We start from the raw sequence: 26,944 nt of genomic DNA, 5'->3' as shown, positions 1-26,944 counted from the left end.
ATTTGTCTCTGCATCAGCAGGCTGTATGAAATTTCTGCTGGAAGTAGAATAAACTGAATTCAAACAACATAAGTATATTTTTTCATGCAATTTATAAACTTTATGCTCACGTATAAGTGGTACCAATCCATATTCTTTATAAAATTAAATAAAAAAAAATAAGTTTTTTTTAACTGAAAGTAAGGAGCGACATTAAAACTTAAAACGCACAGAAATTACTTCGTATATGAAAGAGGCTGCTTCCTCATCAACGCCCCGCTCTTTACGCTAAAGTTTGACTCTTTCTCTCAATTCTTCTTTTTAAAACAGTAAAAAACTTTAGCGTAAAGAGCGGGGCGTTGATGAGGAAGCAGCCTCTTTCATATACAAAGTAATTTCTGTGCGTTTTAAGTTTTAATGTCGCTCCTTACTTTCAGTTAAAAAAACTTGTTTTTTTCATTTAATTTCTGAACGTTTTTTAATCAATGCATGTTTTGATTTTGGCTCTCCGCAGAGGAATAATCAAAACGAAATTTGCATTTTTTTTTTTTTTTTTTTTTTTTTTTTTTTTTTTGGCTCAATGGCTTTCTCATAATTTTGATCGAATGATTTTGAGAAAAAAAGAGCGGGGGACGAAGCCTAGTTGCCCTCCGATTTTTTGGTTAATTAAAAAGGCAACTAGAACTTTTAATTTTTTACGAATCTTTTTATTGGTAAAAGATTTACGTAACTTATAAATTAGCTTACGTAAAGAACTTTTGTATTCTCATGTTTTTATTACATATATGAGGGGGTTCGCCCCATCGTCAGTACCTCGCTCTTTGCACTAAAGCTTAAATTTTATCCCAATTCATTAGGAATGACCCCCTGAATCACAAAAGCCGTAGAATAAGTAGTTGAAATTACTAAAAATACTTTAGTGTAAAGAGCGAGGTATTAGAAGGAGGTGAGCCCCTCATATGGGTAATAATTTCTGTTTGTTTTAAGTTTTATTGCTGTTCCTTACTTCCAGCTGAAAAAGCTTTTTCACATTTATTTTTAATTGTTTTTTTTTAAATAATGCTAGTAAATCCTGCTCTCCCTTTATGGAAATTTTCTTCTCCCATTACAAATTCTCGAAGGAAAGTTCCCCCAGCATATCCCCCTCTTCTCAACCCCTCCCCCAAACCAAAAAAATCCTCCTGAAAACGCCTGAATACTTCCCAATAACCATTACTATATGTAAGCACAGGTCAAAGTTTGTAGCTTGTTGCCCCTCCCACGGGGACTGTGGGGGAGTAAGTCGTCCCCAAAGACATAGTTATAAGGTTTTTCGACTACGCTGAATAAAATGGCTATCTCAGAATTTTGATCCGTTGACTTTGGGAAAATAATTAGCGTGGGAGGGGACCTAGGTGCCCTCCAATTCTTTTGGTCACTACAAAAGGGCACTAGAACTTTTCATTTCCGTTAGAATGAGCCCTCTTGCAACATTCTAGGACAACTGGGTCGATACGATCACCCCTGGGAAAAAGAAAAAAACAAAACAAAAAAACAAATAAACACGCATCCGTGATCTGCCTTCTGGCAGAATCTAAAAAAATCTTTTGGTCAAACTAGAAAAATCGGTTCTTTCCTATGTTTTTAATTATACTTTACACAATTGTCACAGAAATTGGGGGGGGGGGGGCTTTGGCACTTACAGAGGTTCAGGGAGGGGGAAAGTCAATGCAATTGCCCCATGTGCCAAAATTTTTAGGGGATGCTAAATTTTAAATAATTAATCTAGCAGTTATAAGTGTTATGAGGCTGTAGAGCAAAGACAGAGGGCAAAGCTTTGTGTGGAAATGGTCACTTATTGAAGGATCAGTGGAGTAAAGAACAGGCTCATTGAATAGTACCAAGCCCCGTTTTTTGTGACGAAAGCTGATGAAATGAAACTAACAGAAACAATAAGGATATGAGTATCTTGTTCAAGCATCTCCGAGATTTCGTGGAAAATAGAGCTTTCGTATATGTGTCTGTCTTTTCAGGGACGGGACACTTCTTATTGATCACGGTTCTTGTCTTGAGCAGTGGAGGAATAATTTTGGCTGGCTCCTCAACAATAGTAGCCTCTCTGTGCCTCTCATTGATAGTCCAAGTAGTCCAAGCTAATCTTTCAGCCATAAGCAGATGCTCTTCCTTCAACCGAGCATTTCAGCCTCTCAGATATCAAGAATGTAAAATATCTCAGGAATGATAAACTTGCTGGGGTTTGCAGCCTAAGCTCAAAACTACTAATATATGCAGATTCTACAGTGCTCCTTACTCTCTACGCCCTGTTCTTTCTAATCTGGCAAACTTAGATGATTCTATGAAGATTGACGAAAGGGTGTCATCATCCCCTTTCTGAAGAAGAAAGGCTGAGAAGTGACTGTACCAACTACCATGGAGTAACTCAACTGTGAGTCCACAGAAAAGATTTCTCAATTGTCCCACTGGGTCGATGCCGAAATATCATTTGTAAAATTTGGTGACTAGAATAAGCTGGTTTTATGTCAGGCCACTCATCTATGGAGAATATTTTCACAATGTGACAAATAGTAGAAAGGGTCAAAGAGTTCTCCAAAAATGAATTTATTGCCTTTGTCAACTTCCACGCTATATTCGACTCGGTTTTTTGACTAGCTTTATGGCGGAATCTAGAGTCGTCAGGCCTCTCTGAGAAATACTGCAGATTTTTCAAGAGTGCACCACGGGAAAGAGATGTGTGTTCTAGTAAATGTCCAGTGCAGCACTTTCTTCAAAATCACAACAGGATATGCAGTGGCCCCAGAAGTCTTTTACGTCGTCATTGATTTTATTATGATAAAGACAACTTTCCGTCTCAGCTTCGCGCTGAAGCTTGGAGATCGAATAGGTGCTGATTTTGTTGATGATTTAGCCATTATGACGGACTCTATGTGGCAGTTGTTGAATTTTCAATGCACTCGTCTGTTATGTGATGTTTTTCATATTTTTGACGTCTTTTGCTGTCACACTTTTGACGTCTCAGCACTGGTGACATTATAGTTACATCTGTTGATAAACATCAAAATTATGCACGACTACAGCGCCAATTATGTATACCATTCCTTAGTTTTTGTAGCCGTTGGTAGTCGAGATTTAAGGCATAGTTTTTATTTTTCTGTCTGTACCAAAAATCGCCGAAAGTTGAGGAAACTTAGTGTTAGTACTTTTTTAGTATTAACAGAGAACAGTTTGAAACAAATTAGTGTTGGTAAAAACTTTTAAGCTAGAAGTTTTTGAATTACTGTTCATTTTGAATTGAAATATATGCATAAAAGGGTGAATATTTAATTTTGTAATTGTACGAAAAGGCCGAAAATAAATGTTTAAATATTAGTATTCTAAAATGTTTTTAGTACTAGCAGAGAACAGTTTGAAACAAACTAGCTTTGGTACAAACTTTTAAGCCAATTACAAGTGTGGTGCCAAACTTGAGGAAAAAAAACCACGCCATTCATAAAACTTGGCTTTTTTCATCGACAGATGTGACTATTGTGTGGCTCGGGATCACTTAAAATGTCAGTATGTGTGTACTTTTTATCGAGCAAAAGAGTACCACTAGCTGCGAATCGCAGCAAGCCACACCTCGGAATTTTTTCTAAGATAAATTTTATTTACATTTACTGGGTTTCAGGGGAGTGTGGACTTTCGTAGTCCTTGCAATAGTATGAAAATATAAGTAAAGGGTAAAATATCTCCCTCATTACATTAAATTACTTTTCCATACCTTATCATATAGAACAGATGATTTTACTTATTGATTGGGGTAATTTGACCACAAAATGGAAGGTCTAATAACGTTTTTAGTGACGAAATCGACCAAAGATACACAAGCTGTTACTAGGGCCCCACAGCCTCCTATGACTTTGAGCCATAATGTCAAAATGACAGTCGGAATCAAAACGACAAAAAAGCCTCAAGTATGCTGGGTGGGGGACATGATGCACATACCAACTAAAGTAAATAGTCTGTTTAAAAATTCAGACTTAGTAAATACATTTTAGTTGTAAGTTAACATGGCACTCAACACCATATAAAAATTAAAATCACGGAAGTGTCTAATATGTGTAATTGTAGAATTTGATACATATACATAGTCTGATGGCTCTGTTGGGGTCTCTGAATTCCTTTGTCTATTTATATGGTGTCTCTTTGGGGAGGTCACTTGGGAAGTGCTCTTTAAGGACTGAATGTTAGTTTATAAAATGAACATAATGACCAGATTTAATGAATATTACTGATAAAATTGGTAGTATGGAAATGTGGACTCTCAAAACCCAAACGCTTTGCACACAGATAAAAAAAATAGTAGACATGTTACAGAGAATTGCAGTTAGTAGAGAATTGCAAAATCTGTATCATGCAAGGATTGTCTTCAGGGACGTATCAAGGGTTTTTTTGGGGGGAGGGGGGGGGGGGTAAAACTTAAAAAAAAACGCTTAAAAAATTGTTTGTTTTATTTTTTACGCTTTTACGAGTCGGAATAACCTTCTTCTTTTTGGTGGGAGGGGGTCAAACCCCCTACCCCCCCCTGTATACATCCTTGATTGTCCGCCTCTTTTACGATTATTTTGATTTGCATTGCTGTTTTTTATATTTTGTATTGTCATAGGGGAGTTTCTTTAGCAAGTCTTCGATTTTGTATTTTGTTTTTGTTGCTTCATTTTATTACCATGTTATTAGGTAAAAAAACAACTTATTATTGTCAATCTGTGAGACAGTGGTGCATAAATTGCCAATTCTTTGATTTGTCATTCCTTCCCAACTCCGAACTTCGCGTGCACTTATTAACTTTTTAGAAAATGGTTATTTACTGAATGGATTATTTACAGCTAAGTCAAAATTCATGTTAAGATAGAAAGACTGTCTTAAATCATAAGTTTGTATTTTGCAAATGACGTTTAATTTTTATCGTGGCAGGTATTAAAAATAAAAACTGTGTTGTAGAAAGCCCCTAGCCTTCAATGAAGGCCGTATCCAGGTGGGGGGGGGGGGGTACTGAGTTTGAACTCCCGAACTGTTTGTCCAACTGGTAAAAACCTAATGAAAATGCATATAAAAAATTTTGATACTTTTATAAAAGTTTTTGTTGTCCCCCCCCCCTGGTTCTCCAAACGAAAACCCTGAATGCTTCCTTGCACTATTTTTCTCCAGAATCACTTCATATGGAAGAGGTGGTAGGTATTTTGAAGGGGTGCTCATTCAATTGGACCTTGAAAGTCATGGACCTTTTGTTCATTCGAAATTCGTTCAGGGATTGGTCTTAAGTGATTAAGCAAGTGTTGTAAACCACAAAAATATATACTTGTATTACAAAATTGGTGATTAATTTTCACTCGAGTTGATAGATTTCCTAACTTCAAAAGGTTCGCAGGAAAGATGAATTGTTTAGAACCACTACCATAGACACAGGTGTATGAGGAGGTGCTGTTTCTGCCTCCTCCCGAATCCTAAGTTTCTTGAAACTCTTGACACATCTTGTTCAAATCATCAAAAAAGTTATTTTTAATATTGGCTCTCGCTCACATTCCCGAAAAAAAATCCTGAACTCAGAACCCTCAAAACATCTAGTAGAGTTTTAATCTATGCGCTTACAATTTATCATGGACCTAGTCGTATTCGAGGAGAGTTTCTCTGCTTCTACGGACAAAAAGTCCATGAAATCATTGATAGCTCAGGACTAGAGAGGTCTGATAGTTGAGACGCCTCCAAGTTGTTAATCAAGCGCTTTTTTTATAGCACTTGGTATTCCCTCATGTTAAAGACAATTATTGCCGTACACCTTGAGGAAGAAAACTTTTGCACGAGAATTTCTATGATGCTATATCCCCGAATGATATTGAACGGACATTCCTTGATCTTGGGAAAATGCCATGAAAATAAAAAGAGCTGCCATCAGTTCCTGATTCGTACTTTATTTCAGCGGTTACATCGTTGGCATGGGAGAGATTCTCTGTTCTTTTCAATATTGGGGCCGTAGAGAGTCAGATTGCCTCACTTCAGAACATTCATCAAGATGAAGAGCTGAAGAAAGCTGTCAAATTATTTCAGGTAACTATTGCTCCCTAAAGAGTATGGGTAGCTTACTAGAGGGGGAACTGGCACTAGTGTTGTCAAAAAATCAACGCCATCTAGCATTTGGTGACACTGACATTTTTCAGTATAACAGAAAAAATAATTAATTTAATGTGTATAGTGGGTAAAGTTAGTGTAGTAATAGGTGTCTAACATCAGTTACTGACAGAAAAACGATCATAAAGCTTGAAAAAACGCCGTGTCATCCAATGCTAGGTGGCGTTAATGTGTTTTTTGCCGACGCAAGCGCTAGCTTCCACTCTTACAAGTTATTCAGGCTCTTTGATTTTCCATTTTAAGTGCTATTTTACCAGAGTCGCAGCAGGATATGCATACTTTCTTGGCAATGAAAACGAAACCACTCGGGCGAATTCACTATCGGTATACTAAATATCTCCTCTTTTATTTTGTTTTATTATTAATATTATTGATTTTAAAAATTTTATTATCAATTTTTAAATCTAATCTGAAACTCAGAACCCTCAAAACATCTAGTAGAGTTTTTATCTATGCGCTTACAATTTATCATGGACCTAGTCGTATTCGAGGAGAGTTTCTCTGCTTCTACGGACAAAAGTCCATGAAATCATTGATAGCTCAGGACTAGAGAGGTCTGATAGTTGAGACGCCTCTAAGTTGTTAATCAAGCGCTGTTTTTATAGCACTTGGTATTTACCTAGTGGCATATAGCAATCGTAGTTTCTGTCTGTCTATCTATCGGTCCCGGTTTTGCTAGTTCGGGCACTTCCAGATAAGCTAGGACGATGAAAGTTGGCAGGTGTATCAGGGACCAGACTAGATTAAATTAGAAATAGTTGCTTCCCCAATTCGAGGGGATAGCCCATCCCCCATCCGGGGGGGGGGGGAGAGGGAGTGGAAGGGAGAATCATTGAGAAAAATTAGAGAAAATGAGGTGTTTTTAACTCACGAACGGGTGATCGAATCTTCATGAAATTTGATATGCAGAAGGACTTTGTGTCTCACAGCTCTTAATTTAAATCCCGACCGGATCCAATAATATTGGGGGAATCGGAGGGGGAAACTGGCAATCTTGGAAACGCTTAGAGTGGAGAGATCGGGATGAAACTTGGTGGGAAGAATAAGCGTAAGTCCTAGATACGTAATTGACATAAATAGACCGGATTCACTCCTTGGGGGAGTAGGGGGGGGGATTTCCTGTGTCTTGGCGAGTTTGACGCTTCTGGGCGTTCTAGGACGATGGAAATTGTTAGGCGTTTCGAGGACCTGTACAAATTGACTTGATAACACTCGTTTCCCCAATTCGATCATCTGGAGGGGGGCTGGAGGGAGGGGAAATCATGAAAAGTGAGGTATGTTTATCTCACGAATGGGTGATCCGATCTTAATGAAACTTGATACATAGAAAGATGCCATGTCTCAGAAGCTCCATTTTCAATTCGGATCGGATCTGGGGACCTAGGTGGGGGTGGGGGGGGGACGGAAATCTTGGAAACCGGAGTACCGAGTCTAATTTTAGGTTCCGACCTCGTCACAAGTGCCATATGTGGTCTTGGCTATTGTTTTGTCATTGATAGCTCAGGACTAGATAGGTCTGATAGTTGAGACGGCTTTAAGTTGTTAATCAAGCGCTGTTTGTTTTGTTTGTTTTTTTTATTGATAGCTCAGGAATAGAGAGGCCTGATAGTTGAGACGCATCTAAGCAATTAATCAAGCGTGAATATTTGGTTAAAGAATCCTCTCCCTTTCCTAAAATTACTCCGTTCTTCTCATATATTTTTATCTACTGCATTTATCTATCTAATAAGCATCATCATGCTTAATAATTTCCTAGCTACACAAATTAATTTGAAACCACTGTAGTTATTACACATACTCTTATTAGCTTTTTTAATATGGGATTTAATTAAGGTTTTCCTAAAAGCAATGGGTACTTGCCCTTTATCTAATATCATATTTATAATTTGGATTTAATAAAACGTTTGATTTTCATTTCTTGTTGAATTTTAGCTCCTCACAGAACTTTAAAATTAGTGTACTCTTTTTCAAGTTTTATTAGGAAATGTAGCTCGAAAGTCTTTTAATCAATTTGGAAAACGAGTTATTCTTTCTATCGTTTGTAATTTTTTTTTTTTCAATAGCATAGTGCCTCATTTGAGGCTATAAAACCTTAAAAAAAAGTTCAATTATTGGTTTAACTGATGCACTGAAAACACGTTCTCGAGATTACTTTTTAAAGAAGTTTGTGTACAATTAAAAAGAAATTTCAAAAATGGATGAATGACATAAAAAATAATTATTACTGAGATCGTAACATCTCTTGATTTCAGGATTTCGGTCCAGAGCGCCAGATCCAGGCGTTTTAGGATATTAATTAAAAAAAAAACTTACCGATAAAGAAGTTTTTCAAAGAAAAGTAAAGGCCATAGTAAACTTAAGATCAGAAGAAATAGAAATATAATATTTTGTTAAGGGTAAGGGGACGGAACAGCATTTTTAGGACTCGGACTCTTGAGTTTTTCCCACATATGGTACTTCCCCCCTCGCTCCATTTCATTGTGGCTTTTTATGGGGTGAGGGCTTTGGGGAAACCGTCGTCTCTGCTAACTTTTCCATACCTACGGCCCCTTCTCTCCACCCTATCTCTGTGGGTTTCCATGCATATGAAACCCTTTCCCCCGTCGCTTGACTTGCAAATCCTTAGCGTTATCATTTAACAGCAAATCCATAACATTGGGAATATTTTTCATCTTAGCATTTTTTCAGATCAAATGTGTATGATACGGGGCCATCTTAAGAGTACTGTCCCTTCTGGGGTTTTGGATCAACCATGTTCTTCAATTTACTTCAATTAACGCTCTTTTGTTTGTATGTATTAGTTTTAAACTCTTTTACCTTGTTTATTTTCAATTTTTTCAAGACTTTAATGCTTTGTCAGGACATGCGAGCAGATTGGAATTTTCAGGGTCAGATCACAGGATCACTCGATCAGGATCGGGTAATGGGGGAAAAGGTCTGTAGGGGAGACCGGCCCATATTCGCCGCTTTTTTCGTTCTTTATTTATTGTAACCACAGTTTTCGACTTAAAATAATTCTGAAAATCCTGGAATATAGGCTTATCTATGGGGTATCTAGGAAAACATCCCCAGCAGTCGATCTTTTTCGATGCAGCGAAAAAAGAGCCACAGTGAGATTCTCCAAAGATGGCTAACCTGGGCCAACCTGGTTCATGTTCGCCACACATTAGCCCACGTTCGCCACCATCTTGCATCATGGTTATTAAAGCATCTATTGCTCTCAATGTAGCACTAGAATAGGTGTTTATGTATAGTTATTTCATATATTTATTTGTCACGCAGCTACAAAAGGAATTAGGTATAGCATAATTCACTTAACCCATCTTGTATACTGAAAGGTCCACACCAAACTTTAGCCGTTCAGCAAATTTTGAAGTTCCACCTGATATTGAGGGTTTTCCTAATCTTCTTTCAACCTTGGACTTCAAGACGCACGATTCCTCTTCATTCAGCACGAACTTGCTCATTTCTACACACTTCAAAAATTTAACACCAAGCTCATCTGGATATTCTTTTAAAACTTTCGCAGCATAGAATGCTTGCCACTCTTTTTACCTGCAAGATCAATTAAGATAAAGTCGCCCAATTCTATTGGCCTGCTTCCCAAATCCTCTTCATCTTCTCCTAGATTCAGACTGTTGTCACTATCATCATCAAACTCCATCCCATCATGATCGGATTCACTCTCACTCTCAAGAAATAGTTGTTTGCTTGCTTTTTGTAATTCGGCTTTCTTTGCATTCTCCTTTCCCTGGCCCTTTTTCTGTTCTTTCTTCTTTTTCCTGTCGGCTTTCAGTTCTGCTTCCTGACGGATTCTTTCCTTCATTGAGATGTCAGTCAAGATTTCGGTAGATTTTTTTTTTCACTGCACGTCTGATTTGTTTTCTCGGAGAACCTTTTGGGAATGGAGAGATGTCAACTAGTTCAGAGAAACTTGTGTCAGCCAATAGATCTAGATGTGAAGGTAAGCCCAATAGAGATTGGGTAGCGTTGTCACAGTCAGTAGACTGGCTAGCCGCATCATCTTTACGGGAACCAGAAACTGGTAATGGAGGTACTAAGACATCCTGGTCCAAAGGATATGGTCGATCAGAGACATATGAGCTGAGATACTCGTGATCTTTGAAAACATTGAGATCGAAAGGGAAAATCCCAGTGCTACGAAAATTGCTTATTATGCTTTCTGGAGTCAATGCTTTGGGATACGCCTTTCCTCAAAGCTCAGATGCATTGTACATGGCAATAGTCTTGCATTTGTGCTGTGTCATAAAAGTCGCAGATTCCCTGTTGTAGAATGCCTTCAAAGGATACCTAACTGACCTGTCAAGTGTTTGCAACTTATGCTTTGTGTGTGGAGGCACTGTCAGCATGACAACTCCATTCTCTTTCGCTAACTCAAGCAATTCACTACTGTCACGACTAATGTGATTGTTAAGAATTAGAAGCACAGGATTAGCTTTGCTTGGTCTTGCCTGACTGATAAAATGGTTCATCCAAACAAGAAAGAGTTCATTGCACATCCAAACCGATGTCGTTTCTGAGCCGTGAGCAATGGTACCTGGTGGCGCTCCTTTCAGCAGAATTTCAGGGCATTTCTTGCGAAGGAAAATGAGCATTGGTGGGACGCTATTACCCATGGCACTGACACAAACACACATAGTAACATTCTGTCCTCTTTCTGCAGAAGTAACCTTGCCAACCTGTCTCTGTCCTTTTGCTGCAACAATTTTTCCCGGCTTGTGAACAGTTGATAGTCCAGTTTCATCGACATTCCAAATATTTTGGGCAGTAAATCTGTGGTGCCTGTACACTTCACAAGTTTCTCAAAAAATTTCCCAACTGTCACACGATTGAAAGCAGTTGCACGGCCAAGACTTGTTGCTTCAGGCGCTCTGACAGCTAGGTGCGGGTGTCGTGCCATAAAACCCCGATACCAGCTTTCCCCGGCGGCATTTTGATTTTCGTTGCAAGACCATGACTCTGGAACAGCAATTTCTTTCGCGAGAGCGTATCTGTAGGCAAGTTGCCACACTTCAAGCGGCGTTAAGCCTGGCAAACAAGTTTCAAGTACCTGGCAAGGGCATTTTCCTGTTCCTCTGTGAAAATTTTTCTTGTGGCGTAAACTGGGGAAAAAAATGAGAGAGGTAGAAGCTCAATTTCCATGTTCAGTTTCTCAGCTTTTTTGACATATCCCCTTAAAGTTCCCCGTGGAATTCCAAACTTTTTCGCAAATGTAAGCGTTTTTGTTTTCTTACTAACACTTCAATGACAGCTGCTTGAACCAGTTCAGGATCCACAGCAGCCTTTTTACTTCCTTTTTTTTTACATATCTAAGAAATCTCCTTGGTACATGAATGACGTCTGGTTTTACAAACAGATAAGTTTGAGCAGAATACTGGCGGTTAGTGTTTCTCTAATCATCAGTGCAGAACTAGTTACAGGTTAGTAAAGACTGAAACACCACTTATTTTCAACGTTATCTTAAAATGTATGCTGTAAGAACCGTATTGTGAGAAATATATCCGAATGAATGCTGATACAAAATAATAACTATTATTTGATTTTAAAGAACAATAAATTGTCGGTATTGAGACACATTTTTGAGAATTTCAAAAGAAGCCAGAAACACCTCAAAAAGTATGTCAGATCGAAATAAAAACACCATTGAAATCGAAATTCTTAAGAATTCTCGATTGAGGACTTACAGTCCCACACATTGAACCAAAAGGAAAAGCACAACTTGGAACGATCAGTTTTTTTTTCATGGTTGGTGCTTCCGTCACAATCACCATAGCAGCCAAAAACTTAAAACATGTTTGGGAAAACAGCGGCCAAGGGAGGAGGAATCGTCATCTGAAGCTGATTCAGGAATATCAACTATTGTATTTTTTCTCGGGGCTGATCGTACCGACTGTTGGTCACAAAGTATAAGAAGAAGAAAGGTCATTTGAACAAAAATCACAACATTTACTTCCCGGTTAGGTAAAACAAAGAAGATAGGCTTAGTTGGTTTATTGCGAGAATTCGACTGTCCAGGTTCGCCAGGCCCTGGTTCGCCATTCCTAGGAGTGGCGAACCAGGGCTGGTTTTTGATGGTGAACGTGGGCTTGTTCCCTTTTTTGAGACAAAAAAGTGCTGACCAGTTATTACCATAGATTGCGTCAAATATGCACCCATCATTGTTGCTAAGTTGCAGATGATCACGTTGAGATAATGATTCCTCTCATACCTTTATGTTAAGGATTGATTTTTTCCATTTTCCGTCAGGACAAAATCTAGTTTTAAAGCACCAAAAAAACAACTTACCGCATAGAATTTACAAAACGTGTTTTAACATGCTTCTTAATCTACTTAAACTTTCGCTATTAGATGGCATTTCAAACGCTAGATTATGGGATTTTCTCCGTGGATGGATTGCAAGTAAAACGCAAATGGTGAACCTGGGCTGTGGCGAAGCTGGGCCGGTCTCCCCTATATGTTGAAACCTTCTAAAAAGTGAGCAGAGACCATGGTTTCCTTCAAAGCCCTTCCCCCATAACAAATCCACGCTGAAATGAAGTAAGGGGGAAGTGGTGCCATACGTGTGGAAAACTCAAGGATGTGAGTCCTGAAAATGCTAGTGGGTGTATAACCACCCTCTAGAAAGCCCCTGAAATATATTGAGGAGAAGGGACCATAGATTTGGAAAAGTTAGGGGAGACGATGGTGGCCCCAAAAGCCCCCCCCCCAAAAAAAAAGAGCCACGCTGAAATGTAGTGAGGTGGAAAATGACTTCGTATGTCTGGAATACTTCGGGGTATGAGTCCTGAAAAGGCCAATCCGTTCCCGTATCCCTGACAAAACATTAATTTAAAACTAAAACATATAAATAAAAAAGCCGGAATTACAGTAAATTGAAGAGTATAGTAGACCTCGATGCTCAGAAGGGCCAGGGCCGTGAGGATGGATTTGTTTCATATACGTTCGATCTAAAAAAAAAAAAAAATTGCTAAGATGAACAATATTCCCAGTGATAAGAATTTGCTATTGAATGTTAAAGCTAAGAATTTCCAAAATTCTTACTTAGGAAGTCCAAATTAGCATTAAGGTTTAAAATTAACTAGTTTATTTAGAAAATAGAAAGGCTCAAAACCGAGATAGCTGTGGATGATGGCGTCCCTGTTAGCCATCAACCCACATAATCTTATTGTTTTGATCCGAAAAAAAAAAATATATCACAGAACTTGAAAAGGACTGTCGGCCTCAAACCCATTAATTCTTGGGAACCATGTAGAAGATCTTTTTCGAATTAAGAGAATGCTAAACCACTGGCGTGGTTAAGTTTAAATCGTACTATGTGAAGCATCTGTGAGTTCAAAAGATTGGACTTCAGATTGTGGAAGAAAATTTCTGTTTGATAGAGACAATGTTCTATCATTTCCCTTGTATTAGGTCGCACGTGTTAAAACAAGAGGATCACCGAAAATTCGCAAAACAAGGGTAAGAGAAAATTCTGTGTGTGGGATAATTACATGCATGAATTAACATGCAATCTGTCCTAGCCAGATTAATTATCTTAGAAAAGTTCTTTCTAGGAGGTATTCCGTAAACTTATAAATAATGTGTTTTTATGGGGTTTTAAGTTTTCACAAAAGAAGAAGATGTCTAGGAAATTCTACTTGGGTCTGATAGAAACAGTAAAATATGCGTTAGCGTCTCTTAAAAACAAGGACTAAGTACACTATATAGAGAGTAATCCCCTGAGGAGCTGGTAGGGAATTCAGGATAGGTACATCATGTAGCAAGTAACCCTCTGAAAAGGCGGTGTCGAGCCCTTAGGATAGGTACACCATGCAGGGAGAACTAGAGATCTCCTGAAAATGCGACAGGGAATTACCAAAGGCTTTCAATTACCGAGCACCAGTACATGCTAATTTTTATATAATGTGTCTTTATTGTTTATCAAGTATTGTGTAATGTTTTGGATTTAACAAAGTAGCGTTTTTGCTAAATGGTATATAATAATAATACAACCGATAATATATAATAATAATATAATAATAATAATAATAATAATATAATAATAATAACAACCAATAATACAACCAATAATATATATATAATAATATTAAAACAGCCAATGGAGAAATCTTAATAAATTCTAGCTTTTACGTATGAATAGACTTAAGATGGGTCCAAGGGGCAAAAATATTTTTATTTTGATGGCTTTGATATTTTAAAAATTTGATTATTTTGTTTTTAAGATTATCTCTTTAACACAAAAACAAGTTCTCTGATAGATTAGTTACATAACGAAAGCTTACTTGTATTTGGCCAAATCATCTCGAATCGTATAGTACAAGGAAGGTATGCGAATCCATTTGTTGCCAAACTGAGCTTGCAATTCGTCATCAGAGGCTTTTTCTTCATCAAGGAGTCTCTGCGCCTGAAAGAAAAAAAATTGAAGAAAAGCAGAAACCACTCGAGGCAAACTCGAAAGAAGCAAGAACCAAGGAAGAAAAAGCAAAACAAAAATGAAAGAAGCAGAACTAAAGAAAAGACGAAAGAAGCAAAAACCAATGAAGAACAATAGCTAAGAACAATAGCTCTCCGGCTCACATGGCACTTGAGATGAGGCCGAAGAGCCAAGAGCTCATATGGTATGAGCTCTTCAGAGAATTAATCTATCAGAGAACTTGTTTTTGTGTTAAAGAGATAATCTTAAAAACAAAATAATCAAATTTTAAAATATCAAAGCCATCAAAATAAAAATATTTTTGCCCCTTGGACCCATCTTAAGTCTATTCATACGTAAAAGCTAGAATTTATTAAGATTTCTCCATTGGCTGTTTTAATATTATTATATATTTAGTTTTGTACCAGTGTTGCCAAGTTGAACCGTAGAATTAAATTAACAAAACTAGTTAATTGAATTTGGCAACGCTTTTCCTCTACAAAAATTCTTAATAAACCGTTTGATTCCCAAAGACAGCTACACTTTCAAAGGAAAGCTCTTCTAAAGGTTTTTGGTACCAAATGCTTTTAGCTCTTTTTTTGCTTTTTTTTTTTTAGTTAAGACAGCGTTTCCCAACATTACGATGTATTTAATCCTGCGTGATAAAATTTATAAGCAAGGATGTATAAACCTGAAACGGTTAAGTAAAAATATCAGTGCTACTTTCAAGGGAAATTCTTGCTTGGGATTTTGGACCATCCCTGAAAAGAGTTTCTTCAATTAAGAAGTACAATAAGATTTTCTCATAATCATAGTCTTTGACTTGAACGAACTAAGTTATTCGCTTTTGAAGTCACAACTCCCGATTTTAGAAAGTGGATAGCTTTATTTTACTTAATAAAGACTTTGTAAATATGGACAATATCTTCTTAAGGTTTTTGATGCCATGTGTTCTTAGCTTTTTTTTTCTTTTTGCTTTTTTCTTCAAGTCAAGACAGTGTTTCCCAACATTTTTAAGTGGGGCCGTTACAAGTTTTAAAAATTTATCTCTGCCTTTCTGGATAAAAAAATTGGTCCAATACCTTAAGCACCTTTCCTATCCGCAGAGACTTTGTAGGCTTCAACTCCCGTCGTTGAAGTTTCGTAGACGTCGCAATGACCTTGTACATGTGTTTCGTATAATTAAAGGAGTGGATGATGTTGATCCGAATTTATTTTTTAAATTTAGCCATTATCACTCTACTCGTCAGCATGATTATAAATTATACCCCCCAAAGCCACTGAAAAAAATTGGTCAATTATCTTTCGTTAGTAGAGTTGCCGGGCCATGGAATGGTTTGCCTTTGGAGGTTGTCGAGGCAGAGAGTGTTGTGCAGAGAGTGTTCGAATTTTTAAGAGTGCATTAGTAAATACGCCTTTTTATTTTGATGCTTTTGCTGTGTAGTTTCGTGTTATTTAGAAGTTTTTGCTGTTTAGTTTGTCGTTGCCAATTTACTTTAGATTAGTATTATGATTTTGTGTTTTTGTGTTTTTGCGACAAGCATTGATGCATACCGCTATTCGTAATAATAAATAATAAAATATTGAATTACAACACAAACCTTATTTAATGATGCTTCGGCTATCGTTTTTTAATGTCATACACACAAATTAAAAAAAAAAAAATATTGCATAATAATGTAAGCAATTACAATTTTTTTTTAATTGCGGTGAGTGAAGTAAATTTTTGTTTTTTGTCGTAAATTTCTTGTTGCCACAAAATAATTTCAGGAGGTCAATCATTTAGGAGGTAAAATAGTTGATCCACTCATTAAATTTGAATATAATTAAAGTTTCTGTTTTTTTTTTTCAGTTCGATCCAGTTTAGTTTATTTTCAGTTTATTTCAACCACTGTCGACAAAACCGCAAAAAAAAGCAAGAAAAAAAAACATTTTCCTTGATGTACACAAGAGTGCCCTATTCAGGAATAATAATCTTTTTCTCTACCTTTTTACTTCCATCATCCACTCAGCCAAAATTATCTATAAATATCTAGTAAAATGACATTCTACCTATGCCTTGATTCAACCTGGTTCACCCCAAAATCCTAAATTTTTGAGAAATTTAATTTTTATTCTTAAAGTCTTGAAAATCTAAAATCGAATGTCCCGAGTTCAACTTTTAAATAGGTAGAATGTAGCCAATTCAGACTACACTCGATGCGCTACATTCGAATGTTGAGTATCGAATATTGCAAATATGTTGCACAAATAGGCTATTTTTTTTTATCATTTTAAGTCGTGAAATTTTTCCTTAAACGAAACAATAAATATATTTTTTAGATGGTGCATGTTCATTAAGATATAATAAAGCTTCTTCTTTAACTCGAAAAAACGTTTTAAAACTTTTCTTTGAAGCCATCGCAAATTTTAATATATCTCTCCTGGTTTTCTTGTTCGGTCGATAAAATTCTGCTAGTTGATGGACAAAATTTTATATAATTTCCAAAACATGACATATTCTACCAATTAAGGGGAATTTAAATTTAAAGGGGAACTTTTTACCGGAACATTGTATCTATGGATACTACAATGTAACTTTAGGCGATTAATGGAAAATTATTTAATTTTACTGAAGTAAACCTAATTTATTTAAATAAATTGCACATGCTCTATTGCTATTTAGACTAAAAACTTCATCTAATCAGTAAAATGACAAGTCGTTGGTAAACTTACAAATTTTTTCGATGTTTTTATAAAAAAAAATCTCGTTGTCTGGAAAAAAAACTGCTTCCCGGATCGCAAACCAAATTTTGGGAAACTGCAACGAGATAATGAATTAAAGAGGAGATACCATAAAATGGAGGGGAATTCCCTCCCGTCTGACGTTAGTCTGAGAAAACTGCCTACTACCCCTCCTTGCAAAACAAAATACCAACCTGAAAGGTCTATATTTTTATTGCGATACCGCATCCCTTCCCTTAGCAAAATACGTCTTCAGAAATTAGGTTAAAAACTAGTATTTTTGCTGCCCGAATTCCCCTTCTTCGCTCGACAAAGCTCGTCTGACCTCCCCCACCTTAGGATAGATTCTACTGGTTAAGATTTCTCTGGTAGAAAAATGCTCTTAATTTACTCAAGATTACGTTTTTCTATGTGCGACGTGTAAACCAGCCGAACCGAATTTTCCAGTTTCAGGTTAAAAACAATGGGCTCTAATATTTTCTTGTTTCAGTATTTTTTTTTTTTTTTATTATTAAGGAATGAACCTGAAAACGAACAGAAATTATTCCGTTTATGAAAGGGTTTGTCCCCTCTTCAATGCCTTGCTCTTTACGCTAAAGTTTGACTCTTTCTCACAGCTCTACTTTAAAAAAAAGAAACTTTATCGTAAAGAGCGAGGCGTTGAGAAGGGGACAACCCCCTCCCACGCTCATTTTGTCCCAAAGTTACTTAATCAAAATTTTGAGATAGCCATTTTGTTCAGCATGGTCGAAAAACCTTACAATTATGTCTTTGGGGACATAATTGGTCTTTGGGCTCCCCCACAATCCCTGGGGGAGGAGCTGCAAGTCACAGACTTTGACCATTCTTTACATAAAGTAATGGTTATTTGGACGTGTATAGATGATTTCAGGGGGACTTTTTCACGTTAAAGGGGTGTTGGGGAGGGGGTTACGTGGGAGGATTGTTCCACGGAAAAATGTATCATGAGGGAAGAAAATTTTCATAAAGAAGCCGCAGGATTTTCTAGCATTATTTAAAAGAACAATGAGAAAATAAATTAAAAAAAGTTTTTTTGTGGTGGAGGTAAGGAGCAGCATTAGAATTTAAAACGAACAGAAATTATTACGTATATAAGGGGGTTCGTCTCTTAAAAAGGGCACTAGAACTTTTAATTTCCGTTAGAATGAGCCCTCTTGCGACATTCTAGGACCACTGGTTTGATACGATCACCACTGAAAAAAAAATAAAATAAACACGCATCTGTGATATTATCTTCTGGCAAAAATACAAAATTCCACATTTTTGTAGATATGAGCTTGAAACTTCTAAATTAGGATTCTCTGATACGCTGAATCTCATGGTGTTATTTTTGTTAAGATTCTTTGACTTTTAGGGGGTGTTTCCCCCTATTTTCTAAAATAATGCAAATTTTCTCAGGCTCGTAACTTTTCATGGGTAAAACTTATATATTTAGAATCAGCGTAAAGATGTGATTCTTTTGATGCTATTGGTAAATCATTGGAGTTTCGATTACTTTTGAGCCGGGTCGCTCCTTACTATAGTTCGTTACCACTAACTGTTTGGTCGGAAATACTAAAATTAAAAAAAAACAATAATAATAAGAAAAAAGTTTAATAGTGAAAAGTTAAAAAGTTACAAAAATAATAAAAGAGTTATAAAATAATAAAAGTTAGGTTGGGAGGGAGGAAAAGCGAGCGTATCTGTGTTGGCTCAAGTGTCTTGGTACTTCAGTAATTTTTTAGTAGCAGTTGATATTTTTTAGCAGCAGTAGTGTTCGTATTCTACTCATTTGACTGAATATCATTTTTCATGGCCCTTGGTATCTACCAAGTAGAAAAAATGAGGTATTTTTAACTTACGAACAGGTGATCAGATCTTAATGAAATTTGACAATTAGAAGGATATTGGGTCTCAAAGCTCTTTATTTAAATTCTGACTGGATCTGGTGACATTGTGGGGGGTTGGGGGAGGGAGCCTAAAAACTTGGAAAACGCTTATACTGGAGGGATCTGGATGAAACTTGGCGGGGAAAATAAACAGAAGTCCTAGATACGTGTTGACATAACCAGAACGGATCTGATCAATTTGGGGGAGTTGGGGGGGGGGGGAGGGTTAATTCTGAACAATTAAAAAAAAGATATTTTTAACTTACAAAGGAGTGATCGGATCTTAATGAAATTTGATTTTTGGAAGGATATCGTGCCTCAGAGCTTTTATTTTAAATCTCGACCGGATCCAGCGTCATTGGGGGGATTCGGGGGCGGAAATCTTGGAAAACACCTAAAGCGGAGACATCAGGATGAAACTTGGTGGGAAGAATAAGAACAAGTCCTGGATATGGGACTGACATAACCGGACTGTAGCCGCTGTCTTTGATGGATTTGGGGGGGGGGAGTAATTTGGAAAATTTCGAAAAAATGAGGTATGTGTAACTTACGAACAGGTGATCAGATCTTAATGAAATTTGATGTTTAGAAGGATCTTGTGCTCTAGACCTCTTATTTTAAATCCCGACTAGATCCGGTGACATTGGGGGGAGCTGGAGGGGGAAACGAGAATTTATGGAAAACGTGAAAATTGAGGTATCTTTATCTTACGAATGGGGAATAGGATCTTAATGAAACTTGATATATAGAAGGATCTTATGTCTCAAATGCTCTATTTTCATTTCGAATCGGATCCGGGGACATGGGGCATTGGAGGGGGGAAACAGAAATCTTGGAAAACTCTTAGATTGGAGAGATCGGGATGAAACTTGATAGGAAGAATAAGCACAAGTTATAGATACGTGATTGACATAATTGGATGGGATCCGCTCTCTTCAGTGGAGCTGGGGGTACTAATTTGGAAAAATTAGAAAAACACTGCCCTTAAACTAACTTCAGAATCACACAAGTAGATTCAAGAGATGATTTTTAAGGTTTACCGAAAGCAATTTGGAGACTTTTTGATAGTAAATGTGATGTAGCTCTCACCCAGAAAAAGAAAACCACTAAATGACATATAAGTGGTCTCAACATAGTCTCCCGACGATTTTTATGCTGATTTTAAATATATAAGTTTCATCAAGTTTAGCCTTACCTATCAAAAGTTAAGAGCCTGAGAAAATATGCCTTATTTTAGAAGGGAGAACACCCCCTAAAAGTCATAGAATCTTAACGAAAATCACACCATCAAATTCAGCGTATCAGAGAACCCTACTGTAGAAGTTTCAACTCCTATCTACAAAAATTTTGAATTCTTATTTTGCCAGAAGACAGATCACGGATGCGTGTTTATTTTGTGTTTTTCATTTTTTTTTCTAGGGGCGATTGTATCGACCCAGTGGTCCTAAAATGTTGTGAGACGGCTCACTCTAACAGAAATTAAAAGTTCTAGTGCCCTTTTCAGGTGACCATAAAAATTGGAGGGCACCTAGGCCCCCTCATACGCTGTTTTTCCAAAGTCTCCGGACCAAATTTTGAGACAGCCATTTTGTTCAGCATAGTTGAAAAAACCGTTACGCGATAACCCGATACTCGATAAGGAGGTTGGGGGGAGGGTTAATTCTGAAAAATTAGAAAAATGAGGTATTTTTAACTTATGAAGGAGTGATCGGATCTTAATGAAATTTGATATTTGGAAGGATATCGTGTCTCAAAGCTCTTATTTCAAATCCCGACCGTATCCGGTGACATTGGGGGGGGCTGGAGGGGGTATAAAATCTTGGAAAACACTAAGAGCCGAGGGATCGGGATGAAACTTGATGGGAAAACAAGTCCTAAATACGTGATTGGCATAACCGGAACGGATATACTCTCTTTGGGGGAGCTGGGGGGGGTTGATTCTGAAAATTAGAAAAAATGAGGTATTTTTAACTTTCGAAGGAGTAATCAAATCTGAATGAAATTAGATGTTTTGAAGGAAATCGTGTCTCAGAGCTCTTATTTTAAATCCTGACCAGATCTGGTGACATTGGGGGAGTTGGAGGGGAACATAAAATTTTGGAAAACGCTTAGAGTGGAGGGATCGGGATGAAACTTGGTGGGAAAAATTGGTGCAAGTCCTAGGTACGTGATTGACATAACCGGAACGGATCTGCTCTGTTTGGAGGAGTTGGGGGGAAGGGAAGGGTTATTTCCAAAACATGTTATGTTTGTATTTTAACGCCTTAAGAGTTCATAAAGTCGTAAAGTTATATTTAGATCATACCGGAGTATGTATTAGTCTGGTAGCGTGGTAGCGTGGTGGCCGGCCCGGCCTAAAGGGTCTTTACTATCGGAGGCATACGGGTCCGATTTGGGGATGGTGAAACCTTGTAATATCCTACCCAATGCTAGTCCTACAAATAACACTCAAGATATAAAAAACTTACTTTATTATTCACTTTACTCTAGTCCGCTTTCCAAATCAATATCTGATATCGTTCTAGTCTCAACGAGATCTGCTCTCCTTTAAGTCTCTTCAAGATCTGCCTTTTATTCCAGATCTCCAGAACCCATTTTTGACAACTCTCTTTCCACGGTTTCTTATCTCATCAGGACATCCGTAGCTCTCGCATACCACGAATATTAATTCGTTACAAACAATGAAAAAATGAGGTATTTTTAACTTATGAAGAAATGATCGGTTCTTATGATCGCACGAGTTATAGATACGTAATTGACATAATTGGAACGGATCTGTTCTCTTTGGGGGAGCTGCGGGTTGTTAATTCGGAAAAATTAGAAAAATTGAAGTATTTATAACTTAAGAACGGGTGACCGGATCTTAATGAAATTTGATATTTAGAAGGAACCCATGTCTCAGAGCTCTTATCTCAAATCCCGACTAGATCTGTTGAGATTGGGGGAGTTGGAAGGGGAAACCGGAAATTGGAAAACGCTTATAAGTGTCGTAGATTCGTGATTGACGTAACTGGACTTAGGGGGTGGGATTCAGTGCTTTGGCGAGTTTGGTGCCTCTAGGGCTGCTAGGACGATGGAAATTGGTAGGTTTGTCAGGGAGTTGTACAAATTGACTTGATAAAGTCGTTTTCCCTGATTCGACCATCTGGCGGATTGAAGGGAGAGCAAAAATTAGAAAAATTTAGGTATTTTTAACTTACGAGTGGGTGATCGGATCTTAATGGATTTTGACATTTAGAAGGACCTATTTTTAATCCCGACCGGCATTAAGCGTCTGATTTTCCTTTTAAAGCAATCTTTTAATGCATAAAATTTTGCTAGAGCTCGTGCCATATGAGCTCTTGGCTCTTGGCTCTTCCGACCTCGTCTTAAGTGCCATATGAGCTCTTAGCTCTTGTGTTTAACTGAAAGTAAGGAGCGAAATTAAAACTTAACGCCCGCTCGTTGCGCTAAAGTTTTTATTCTCTTAAAAAGTAGAGTTATGAGAAAGAGTCAAAGTTTAGCGTATAGAGGGGGCTGTTGAGGAGGGGACAGCCCCTTTCATATACGGAATAATTTCTGTTCGTTTTAATTTTTAATGTCACTCCTTACTTTTAGTTGAAAAAACTTCTTTGTATTTAATTTTTACCAGATACAGGGATAATACCAAATAAGGTATTGTTTCAAAATCTAGGGGAGAGAGGATTTGTGATTGCTGCGCCGACAAACCTGTGATTGAATACTGTTGATTTGGCGTCAATTGAATGGACTCAATTGAATAATTTTTCCTTTCTATTTAACTCTTAATAACCGAAAGGGTATAAGACGATCCCCCACCAAAAAGAAGATGTTCTTTTTCTCGAAAATTATCCGAATTAGCCATTGCCTATCTCTTACTACCTTGCATATAGGTAACTAATCTGACAGGTTTTGATAATAACCGTTCACCTAGCGTGCTGATTGAAAACAAGTCTCTTTTGCCAAACAAATATAGATTAAATTATAATAATCAAGAGTGTTTTTGCTAGAGAGAAGCAGAATGAACGTTCTTGATTCTGTATATTATTAAAGCTTGTTAGCTGATATTAATTTTATATTTAGCATTGATTTTAATATTATGGCACTGGGTATTAACCAAGTGACAAATAGCGATCGTAAATTCTGTCGGTCGGTCTGTGCGTGATTGACATAACCGGAAGGGATCTGCTCTCTTACGGGGAGTTGGGGGAGAGAGGGTTAATTCTGAAAATTTAGAAAAATGAGGTATTTTTAAATAACGAAGGAGTGATCATATCTTAATGAAATTTTATATTTAGAAGGACCTCGTATCTCAGATGTCTTATTTTTATTCTCGACAGGATCCAGCGTCATTGGGAGGGGGGAGTCGAGAGGAACTGGAAATCTTTGAAAACGCTCAAAGGGGAGAGATCAGGATGAAACTTTGTGGAAAGAATAAGCAGAAGTCCAAAATACTTTACTGACATTATCAGACCGGATCTTCTCTCTTTGGTAGAGTTGGGCGGGGGGCGGTGTTATACGGAAAAAATAGAAAAAAAGAGGTAAATGTAACTTACGAACGGGTGATCAGATCTTAATGAAGTTTGATTTTTAGATGGATCTTGTACTTTAGAGCTCTCGCTTTAAGTCCTGACCAGATCCGGTGACATTGGGGGAGTTGAAGGGGGCAACCAGAATTCTTGGAAAACGTGAAAATGGTGGCATCTTTATTTTACGAATTTGTGATCGGATCTTAATGCATTGACATATAGAAGGATCTTATGTCTCACATGCTCCATTTTCAATTCGAATCGCATCTGGGGACGTTGGGGGTTGGAGGGGGGAAACGTCTTGGAAAACGTTTAGAGTAGAGAGATCGGGATGAAACTTAATGGGGAGAATAAGCACAAGTTATAGATACGTGATTGACATAATTGGAACGGATCTGTTCTCTTTGGGGGAGCTGGGGGGTGGTGGTGTTAATTTGGAAAAATTAGAAAATTGAGGTGCTTTTAACTTATGAACGGGTGACCAGATCTTAATGAAATTTGATATTTCGAAGAAACCCATGTCTCAGAGCTCTTATTTCAAATCTCGACCAGATCTGTTGACATGGGGGGGAGTCGGAGGGGAAACCTGAAATCTCTGAAAACGCTTAGAGTGGAGAAATAAGGATGGAACTTATTGGTAGATTAAGCAAATGTCGTAGGTACGTGATTGACGTAACCCTACTGGATGCGCTCTCTATGGGGGAGCTAGGGGATGGGGGTTCAGTGCTTTGGCGATTTTGGTGCTTCTGGACGTTGCTAGGACGATGAAAATTGGTAGGCGTGTCAGGCGGCTTCACAAATTGACTTGATAAAGTCGTTTTCCCCGATTTGACCATCTGCGGGGCTGAAGGGAGAGGAAAAATTTGAAAAAATGAGGTATTTATAACTGACGAGTAGGTGATCGGATCTTAATCAATTTTGATATTTAGAAGGACCTCGTGACTCAGAGCTCTTATTTTAAATCCGACCGGCGTTAATCCTATGATTTTCCTTTTAAATCAATCTATTGATTCTTAGAATTTTGCTAGAACTCATACCATATGACCTCTTGGCTCTTCCAGCCTCGTCACAAGTGCCATATGAGCGCTTAGCTCTTATTGATTCAATTTTTTTAAGGATTGCTTCAGCCCGGATGGCTCATCGTGTTCTACGTATCAAATATGGAAGCACTAAGCATGATATCAAGTTGTTTAGCCACCCAGAAAACGAGCTAGCTGCCAAAATTCCACATATTGGATACAATATCAAAACAGCTGGCCCAAAAGTGGAACAACTTGAAGAGCTGATGAAGACAGTTGAGTTAATCCAGCGTGAGAAGAAAGGGATTGAAACACAGCTGTTGAAGAGAATTGAAAATGGGAATCAGTCGATAGAAAAGTGGTGTTTTCAGCTGCTATGGGTGACAAAGATAGAGGAATCGACGAAGAAAAAATTTCAAATCGCGTTTTGCAAGAAGCCTATGGACCAATGCAAATCAGGGTGAAACAAAATTTGCAGCAGCAGGTATGATACATTACATTTGAAGGTTTTGACCAAATATGATCTTTGTCCAGAAAAAAATAGTGTTCTAGGTAAAGGCTCCCGAAATATGTGCCTGAAATAAGAAATCTTAGAGCAATATCACAAAAGGCTTAAGTGGATTTAATTTAGGATTTAATGGATTTAAATCAAATGTCTATTATAGAAATAGAAGAATTTCTACTACCCTCCCCCCCCCCATTATTTGGTGCAAATCTATGCAATACTCGTTTAAGGATCAGGGAAACCTCAAATAATGCTTAAAATAATTGTCGATAATAACTGCTTATTTTCTATAGACTGCGAATTTGTTTAGGGGTACATGTGCTACCGTACAGTAATGTAGCCTTTGAGCTTAGGAGACCATATTTCAGATTTGGCTTCTAGTCTAAGATAAATATGGAATTGTGTAACATTTGGGAGTTTTGTGGGGAAAATCCAACACAACCTCCAATAACTGAAGCTTACAAAATGTGTATTTAGGGTTTTGTATCAGTAATTTATTGGGTAAATTTAGGACAAGATCTCCTGAGCTCGCCCCCCCCCCCTAATAGTTAGTGCGAAACTCAAACTTAAAATAATTGTTTGTCATAATTCACATTGTGCATCATGTGTTCATCTCGACATGTGTTCAATACATTGTGTCTGGACTGCAAATATGTTTAGGGATGAACTTACTTCTGATTGAGGCGAGCTACAGGCCGTTCAAGCCATTTTGGTGCCGAAAATTGTTGAAGGGACATGTTTAGGAATGATGTGCTACTGTGTGGCACTATAGCCTTTGAAATTTGAAGATTCTATTAACAATTTTTCATGGTTCTAAACTGATTGTCTATCTAAGGATGTATATTCGATAACATTTTCACTCTATTCAAGCCAAAATCATTGCTCTGAACACAAAATTACAGTCATTGGTGCTTATCCGTGGCACAATTTCTACTGTACTTCAAAAGACCTTTCAGTTTCTTTTCGAATGAACTCTCAATTGATATTTTAATACCCTTTTTTGCATTGTCATCTGAAAGAAAACTTACATATCAGCGTTCTTCTTATAAAAAGTGCCTTATTTATTTTACAGGGGTCTTTTTTGGTTTAATTCACATCCGGTTTGGGTGACTAAAGGAATATTTTCTTTAATTTTTTTTAAGATGCAAAGATCGTAATTGCTTGCTTTAAATATATAAATATATATATATATATATAAATATATATATATATATATATATATATATATATATATATATATATATATATATATATATATATATATATATATATATATATATATAACCACCTTATTAAAAATTATTTGTTAAAAAAAAATTTGCTAAAAAGTGAGTACTTTTGTTAAAAATTATTTTTTAAGATAAATGTAGTTTCAAAATTACTTTTTTTTTCGACATAGTCATAAAAAAGTGTATGTGTACGAAAAAATAGATTAAGATACGAATAGCCATCTCTAACTTCAAATGGTGCCTGATGGCTCAACTCTCCCAAAAAGTAAATCGTGCATAATTAAGAAGTATTGAAAAAGAAAATAATATTAAAAATTAATTAGATAGTTAGAATTAAGAAATTTTGAAAATGAGAATAAACACTTAAGGACAGCAGGCCGTAGCCAGGGGTTAGGAAGTTTGAAAACTCGTTTTTGTTTTCGATTGGCTGATCTTTAGTCCGGTAGCAAGGGATCTAGCAGAAATGTCGTCTATCTT

General features: G+C 37.1%; 1 protein-coding gene and 1 long non-coding RNA gene across 3 annotated transcripts in view; one reads left to right on the top strand and one right to left on the bottom strand.

The window, feature by feature from the left end:
* LOC136035842 (uncharacterized) overlaps window positions 1-25,212 on the top strand; it is a 33,241-nt gene extending 8,029 nt beyond the window's left edge. Inside the window, exons 2-3 of the long non-coding RNA XR_010619531.1 lie at window positions 5,749-6,060; window positions 24,831-25,212. This is a non-coding gene — a long non-coding RNA (uncharacterized LOC136035842). The remainder of the gene's footprint in view (window positions 1-5,748; window positions 6,061-24,830) is intronic.
* Window positions 1-26,944, bottom strand: part of LOC136035673 (tRNA modification GTPase GTPBP3, mitochondrial-like) — a 287,196-nt gene that overhangs the window by 124,251 nt on the left and 136,001 nt on the right. The window lies entirely within an intron of this gene.

This window comes from Artemia franciscana, chromosome 14, assembly GCF_032884065.1.
Source record: "Artemia franciscana chromosome 14, ASM3288406v1, whole genome shotgun sequence".
Lineage (NCBI taxonomy): Eukaryota > Metazoa > Arthropoda > Branchiopoda > Anostraca > Artemiidae > Artemia > Artemia franciscana.
Note: the sequence above shows the minus strand (reverse complement) of the source record. Positions and strands in the feature narration are given on the sequence as shown.